This window comes from Anabrus simplex, chromosome 5, assembly GCF_040414725.1.
Source record: "Anabrus simplex isolate iqAnaSimp1 chromosome 5, ASM4041472v1, whole genome shotgun sequence".
NCBI lineage: Eukaryota > Metazoa > Arthropoda > Insecta > Orthoptera > Tettigoniidae > Anabrus > Anabrus simplex.
This window is the reverse complement of record NC_090269.1, coordinates 217,206,165-217,214,149: the sequence shown is the minus strand read 5'-3', so window position 1 is coordinate 217,214,149 and position 7,985 is coordinate 217,206,165. Positions and strand designations below refer to the sequence as shown.

The 7,985-nt window shown below is 38.3% G+C and overlaps 1 long non-coding RNA gene across 1 annotated transcript in view; it reads left to right on the top strand.

Annotated features, from left to right (window-relative positions):
- Nucleotides 1-760: 760 nt before the first annotated feature.
- LOC136874777 (uncharacterized) overlaps nt 761-7,985 on the top strand; it is a 44,446-nt gene continuing 37,221 nt past the window's right edge. The window contains exon 1 of the long non-coding RNA XR_010860298.2: nt 761-858. This is a non-coding gene — a long non-coding RNA (uncharacterized lncRNA). The remainder of the gene's footprint in view (nt 859-7,985) is intronic.

Here is a 7,985-nt window from a genome sequence, read left to right as displayed (position 1 = left end):
AGCAACGTTGTGAGACACACGAAATCCGAGATGATTAAAACATGGGAGAAAGAAAGTCTCACAGACGATTATGTTGAAGACGTTATTATCTCTTTAGGGTCAAGCGAGAGTGAAACCTCAACAGACGATGACAATGCCGATAGTGACTCAGAAATGAGTGGTATATTCGCCTTGTAGGATTATTTCCTTCGTTATGGGAAACTGAATCAAACAGCAACGCGAGGTCTTTTACATGGTGAGTAGAAATTTAATTTTTCTCACGTTTTATCTGTTCGAGCATTGACATATTTTTTTCTTGTAGCCTTATCCTAAATGTGTTGTGTATTATTGGTCTTATGTGAATCATGTATGTTGCTAAAAAGAATAACTGATTATGGACTTATATTCCAGTATTTACATTTCTGTTCGTGTTGTGTATCGTAAATCAGCTGTTTGTATTCGTAGCAATTTGGCACCACCGGCTGACTTCCGGTTAACTGTTAAGTCGAAACTCATAAAAAACGGAACTATACATTATCTTACTGCACTGTCTCTCTGTCACTGACTGACTGACTGATTTCATCACGGTGTCCAACACTGACTCCACCACGGAGCCCAACGCTGACTTCCTGACTCTGCCTGTCAGCTCGATATATATAGTGTTCGACAAACAGTCTAGAAATATCGACTTCTTGAAATGTTCTTGCGACAGACTAAATGGAACCGTTGCCTATGGAACACATCCGAACAATCGATCGGCCGGCCTCTCGATTGGAGTAGATCAAACTCGAATGTTCGATTACCGTTTACAAACACACGTGGACATTGTCTACATGATTCCTAATGTTTCTACATGTATCTGGATAATAAATCATGACTGTAAGTTTTCAGAAACCTCCATTTGTAACAGAATGATAGTGGATTATACCTAATACACGAATATTTTAGAGTTTTCTACAGCTTTCGACAACACAGATTTTGAGGTTAGACGTATTCATAATACGTTTTTGAAGTTATACAAATGAGCAATACATATTTACAAGGTATAGTTGTACTTAGCATGTGATAAAAGATAATTAACATAAAATAAACATAGTAATTGTCGGTTTTACTAGAGTTTGGTTACTATGTGTAGGATGCCATACATAGGACAAGTTATACGGTAACAGCTTTTATGCATGGACTGCATTCTCAAAGATTTTGTGTGCGTATCTTGTATTTCTCTCATCATCTCTTTTTAGTGATTTGATGTCAGATGAGTAGATTTCATTGTTAAGAAGTGCTTCTGGGCGAGGAACCCAGGCCAAAGTAAAGAGGCGCCAACGAAGTGGAACACGTTATGTAGGTAGAAAGAAAGTGCAGATCACAATCACATGGCATTACGGATTAATTAAAAGCAATTTAGTGCTCTCACTGGGATGCTATTCTAGTCCAAGGTTAGTATTACACGAGCGTGCTGCTTGTTTTATAACCGCGGGACATACACTCTGGGTCGCCGACATCGATACTACAAACTGTAGTGAGCACTACCCGACAAGTCATGACTTTACCGTTTTCATTTCTTTATTTATTTACTACTTCCCATTCATGGATAGGCTATTAACCCATTAATGCCCATAAAACAGTATACGTTTAGTATCACTGTGTATTTTCATAAATGTGGTATCTTCTGCCGATAATAAACATGGACATGTTCATGTCATGTAAGAGATAGTGAGAGTTATAACATAATATAATTGGGTATTAACACTACTACAGGCTATATTTAAGAAACGAGAACATTTTGACAACCATTTAGAACTTAGATAATTTTGATGGACAAGTTTCCCTGCTGAAATTTTGTTGCTTCAAAATATGTTATACGGATGGTTCTGTATGGCACTTATGACATAATGTTCTTTCTAAGGAAGATCGGGGAAAATCACCTTAATTATGAACATCAGATATCACATGTGTTGACGTATGTCTTCAACGATTGCATTTTCCAGGGCCCAAAAGTATTTACTCCAGAGAATGTCAAGAATATCCAAAATTCATGCTGACACCACAGAGTATCGGGAGGGGTCGTGGGTGGGGACTAATGACATTGTTGAAGACAGTTTTGAAGCAGCCAATATATCTTTACCAGGTACAGTGCATTTATTATGGAGCCATTGATTGCTTAACTTAGAAAGTTATACCTTGATAAATCTTCAATAACTCTTTCCCACCTTATAGTATCAAGTTCGAAAACCTACAAGCTGAAAACTAATATAGGTATCAACAAAAAGCAAGTTGATTTAAATATAAAACGTATGAGCCTTTAACAATGACAAACATGTTTTAACTTTTCGACCTGGAATCTCGTTTAGCGACCCCTTAAGCCTGTTCCGATCTCAGGCTTCAGAACATAGTTTCATGATCCCAACAATGTCTCTTCTTCCAACAAGATAGTATTTAAGGGCAAGCTTTAGTATTCCATTACCAGTGGCGTGTAGTGACGTTTCTCATAAGAGACTAGGTTCGTCGAAGACTCGGGTCAAAATTTGGAGAAATCCAATAAATATAGTCCTATACACAATTTAAAAACATAAATGCCTTAATAAATTAAGCAATCAAATATAAGTAAGCATAAATAAAGTCAATTACAGTAAATTCAACTTCATTTGTGTATTTGTGTAATTCTCCTGTCGTATTTCCGAAGTAATGTAGCTGCCTCTGTGGATCAGTGGTAGAGTGTCGGCCTCCAGATCCCAAGATAGCGGGTTCAAACCCGGCAGAGGTAGTCGGATTTTTAAAGGGCGGAAAAAAAGTCCATTCGACACTCCATGTCGTACGATATCGGCATGTAAAAAATCTCTGGTGACACATTTGGTGTTCACCCGACAAAATTAATTAAATCTCAGCCATAGACGCCCAAGAGAGTTTCGGTTTACTCGGTCTGCCATCTAGTGGGCCTAGAGTAAGACGGAACGTCGAAATTGACGAGCAGACAGCCAGATGGCGTCAACTTGAAATGTCTGCACACGGTAGCTAAGGCCATACGATTATTATTATTATTATTATTATTATTATTATTATTATTATTATTATTATTATTATTATTCCGAAGTAATTTCTCGATAACTGCGTCGTAGAAGGATTTTTCGCTTTGAAATTCATTTAGCAATCCTTTTTTCAATTGGCAACAGTGAAAGTGTAGAAAGTCTATTCTCCTTTTGCGAATTATGAAGAGACGTCTTTACAAGTTTCAGGAAAGAAAATTATGCTCTACAGTGGATGTGCTGACTGATATTGTTGACACTAGATATATAATTTATATGTTTTGGTAAACGCTTCTTCTGTCAATCCTGTTTATTTGAAGAATTGCATCTTTTCATTCTCAGTTTTGTTCGAGAAGTCTGAGAGCCTATACAGTATACCGATATTAGTTCACTCCGCAAATTGCCAAAATTGAAGAAAACACTCCCGTAACTTGATTTAAGAGTTAAAAACAAGTTATCAGGAAATCGAATTTTGAAGCATTGAAATTTCTTTGAATCTAATAGCTCAAGAAATTGGAAATCACTGAAATATTGAATTTTCATCTCCATTTGTCCAACTAACTACAGTATCAATAATTTCAATGTATAGAAGTGCATATTTTAATTTTGGGTTTAGTGGGTCATCTTCTCGACGTCTCTTCATATGAGGTTCCAGATTACCATCTTCTACTTTCTTATATGTTTCTTCAAAATCATTTCTTGCGTTTCTAAGGTGGGATATTGCCTCTTTCATTTTCTCGATGCAGTATTTCACATTCAAGGTTTTTACTTCGAAGAATGTTGAATAGTGTGTCCGTAAGCAATATATATAGCAGAAAACTTTCAGTAGAAATGCAAAGTCGAAAACCTTTAATGACAATACATAGCCTTTTGCGGTAATTAAAGCTTTCGTGTCCCAACTGTCTGGATCTTCAGCAATACCCTAAAAAGAAAAACCTATGAACTGTGTTTGATTTTCATTCACTGCATTCACTCTTCTGGAATTGAAATTTCATCTTGTATTGGCAATATCGGTACTTGGAAATCGGTATGTTACTTCAAATTCAGCCAGTGCGTTAGCGCGTTTCGACGAATGCAAAAAAAGAAATTTGGAATGTCACTCAACGTTTTAAAAAATACCTTACATTCCTTGATACGGATAATAGACTGGGAAATAACGAGATTGAATTTGTGAGCATAGCAATGTATGAAGAGAACACTGGGGGACCTGTTTTTCACAAGGTGTTGTAAACCGTTTACGTGTCCATAAAAAGCGGCAGCTTCATCACAACTTTGAGGTACAAGCTTCTGCTCATAACTGAAATGACAGAGGATTTGAAAAATATGATCGCTTACAGCAATTGCAGCGCGATAACTTACGACATCTCTGTAAAACCAATGAATCTCTCTCCTTTTTTGTTGTTGTTGTTGTGGGCGAAGAAATGGAGAGTCCCAGTGCGACCCTTTTACTCATCTGTTTCCAAGGAATAGCCGATGCTCATGAATAGCGCCATCTTTTACATATCGAATGATGATTAAAAGTTGAGAGAGCTTTGTGATGTCCGTAAGGTAAGGGTTATTCTGCCCGAAGGCAGGTCCAAACCTCCGCAGAGGTGTTCCTGAGCCGGAGTTTACGTGCGGTAGGGTGGCCAATTCCTTTCCGCTCCTCCATTCCCCTACCCCCCACCAACAGCGCGTGGCAACCCATCCAACTCCTGACCACGCCCAATGTTGCTTAACTTCGGAGATCTCACGGGATCCGGTGTTTCAACACGGCTACGGCGTTGGCTGTGATGTCCGTAGTTTCCAATATTATTACTGTAAAAAATGCATGGTTTATTTCTGATTTAATCTTATCCAGAATTATGCCACTAACACTTTCAATAATATATTTCTGTATCCTGCTGGATGTTCCTTTAAACACTCCCGTGCTGTGAAGATGAAAATTCAATTTCCTATCGTATTTAGAAAGTAACGTAATTAGGTTAATGTAGTTTCCCTGGTTGACAGAATCTTCCTGCTCGTTATGACCTCTGAAGGGCAGCTCTTGTTTAGTCAACAAACAGCAGACATCAATCAATCGTTTCTTTAGTTCTCGGTTTTTAATTAAACTCTGAATTGTTTTAAAACATCTAACTTTCTTTGCTCACTCAACCGAAAATTAATTCTGGTTCTTCCGAAAGTTTTCAATTTAGTTACTGGAAACAGGTGTGCATGATACTTTGCGTGGCGCGCTTTGGCCTTGTGAACGTTACTATTGTCACAAAATACATAATTAATCCACACTCCCTTTTCTGTTTCGAACAGAACGCAAGGTCAACAATACAGTTTGTTTCTTGATTTGAAGAAGTATAATAGTCCGTTTCGAAATTACGATTATATTCTTCCTTGTTCGTCTTTATGGAAATGCTTGGAGCTGGCCTACCTTTTGTCATTATTTGTTGTTTTTCTTCAAAACTGAGGCTTCCAAATGATAGCATGAATAATTGACCGAGAATACAGCTCTCAGACTACCGGTCCCTACCCGTATTCCTTGCATTATAGCTTGGTGTAATGATACAGGGAGTAATGCTACTGCTTGAGCCATCGCCCTGCAGCAGGGGACTAGATTTCTCAACCAAAACCCCTTCCATACTTTATACTTGGAGTCACTTTCAAAATATGTAGATAATCTAACACTTTCATATTTCACTATATCTTTTTTATTGTCGAGATCAATAAATAATGTAAGCTTAATAACCTCATATACGATGAGATAGCTGCAGCAGCCTATATTTACTATATTTGCGTTGTGAAGCAAACCGAGAAGGAAACACAGACAACGGTGCCAAATTCAGTTATATGCACGTAGAACTACACATGGTGGTACACATTTGCTGGCTAACACGAAGTTTATAATAATAATACTATTGGCTTTATGTCCCACTAACAACTTTTACGGTTTTCGGAGCGTTAGAGGGTTGGTCAATTTGATAAATAATTAGAAAGAAATAATTCGATATCTTGCACCTTTGTCATTTTATCCCCTGCTGGAGTTAGCCAATCAGATCACTTCGCGGGCGAATTCAAATGGGCTTTGCGAGGCTGTGTTGCTAAATCTGTTCGTAGCTTAAGACCGGCATGAAAGCACCAGTCGAAGAATGATACTCCGCCAGGAGAGGTGTTTGAATACAGACTTCCGAGCTGACAGGATCGGGCCAAAGCAAATATGCAGAGGTGACACTGGCTGAAACCAACGGTGTGATTGTGTTTGATACTGATTTCTCGGCAGGGCTCTCAAGCCGTTCGTAAGTCACGTACAGATTTAGCAACACATCCACGCAAAACCCATTTGAATTCGCCCACGAAGCGATCTGATTGGCTAAATTCAGCAGCTGATAAATGATAACGGTGCGAGATATCGAATTATTTCTTTCAAATTATTGAGGCCTTCCATTCCAAAACTCGCTGACTCCATCTTACTGCGTTGGGTAAGTCTTCAACAGGGCTAAGTAATAAAGTAATAATATTGTTCCAAAATCTGTGAAAACTTATTATAATACTGTTTAAATTCAGTAATCATTCCACAAATCGCTAACTCCATTGCCGATTTCGTTCCTAAACTTGCTATATCCGAGCAGCCAATGAATGCTATGCATTGCAGTCACATGATGTGATCTTCTATGGCTACTCTTGGAATTTGAGTTCCTGTTGTCAAGGTGAATGCTTTGTGTTCTTATTGCTGTCACTGGCGTGATTAAAACAATATCTGAAGAAAAATGAAGTGTGACGGAACTGTAACCCCATCCCCAGTAGGGCAAGAACGAGTGATCCGAGTAAATGGAAGAAAACAGTTATGAAAGTGACAAGGTATTGAAAAGACATCATCAGGCAGGATAGGCCCCAACTGTCAATGGAGAACCACACTATAATACAAATATAGGAGAGGGAAATTCTGTGATGAAGAGGGGAAAACGGTTTGGTGACTGCGCCCCTGAAGTTGTGCCAAGAGATGTGGTGTTAAATACAGCAAAAATTACCAACATCGAAACCTTACTAGCCAGTCATTTTGGTGGGAAGTGGGCTGAAGATGAACGTTGTCGATTTTCAACAGCCTGTTCAAAGACATTGAAGATGCAACACGAAGTGATGCTTGTGACAATGAAGAATGTTTGCACTGTGAGGTGGTGGTGATTATTGTTTTAAGTGGAACTGGGCAATCATCCTCTCTTAATTTGTACAGTGAACACACCGATATTAGTCAAGACGAGGACTTAAGAATCTAGGGTGTTTATTCTCCAGCATTTGACGTGCATTTACATCTTTTCAGGATTTGAAGCACCAATTTGATATTGCAGACCAATATTGGTGTAAACACCCTATGACTTTTTCTGTAGAATAATATGCTGTGTTAAACATTAAATATATTTTGGGTCGCTCATAATTCTTTTCTGTTTAATACTGAGAATTTTTTCAGCATTTATGTTATACAATTTATTTTACAATTGGAGGCAATCACGAGCCCCTTTACTCGAGTGCTCATTCCTCACCTGCCCTTCTCCACATGCTATTATTCCATAACTTTCTATCTCCATTCTGTCATTCCAAAACTCGCTAACTCCATTTGTTTTTCATTTTTCCACACAATTCCTTAGAAAAAATTTACGTAAAACTAGCAAATGTACCCGTGTTTTGCTACGGTATTCTACACTGTATATGAATGTCTACGTAAATTACTGTACAAGCAGTGAGTAATATTATGTTGAATTGCACGGCTCTTAGCGCTCGCTATCCGATAAACAAAATGGGGAGGACCCCATACGTTTCTGATATAATGTGCACGTTGGGGAGTTTTGATGATAATGGCTGGCCACATTTCCTATTGTCATTCACAATCGAGCTCGGGAGTTTCTACTACAATGACAGGTTTACTTGCCAACTAACATTCACAATAAAGATGGTGAGTTTTCCTTGCAAAGAAAGACCCCTATTCCTAATGCCAGTCACAATCGAGTTGAAGAGATT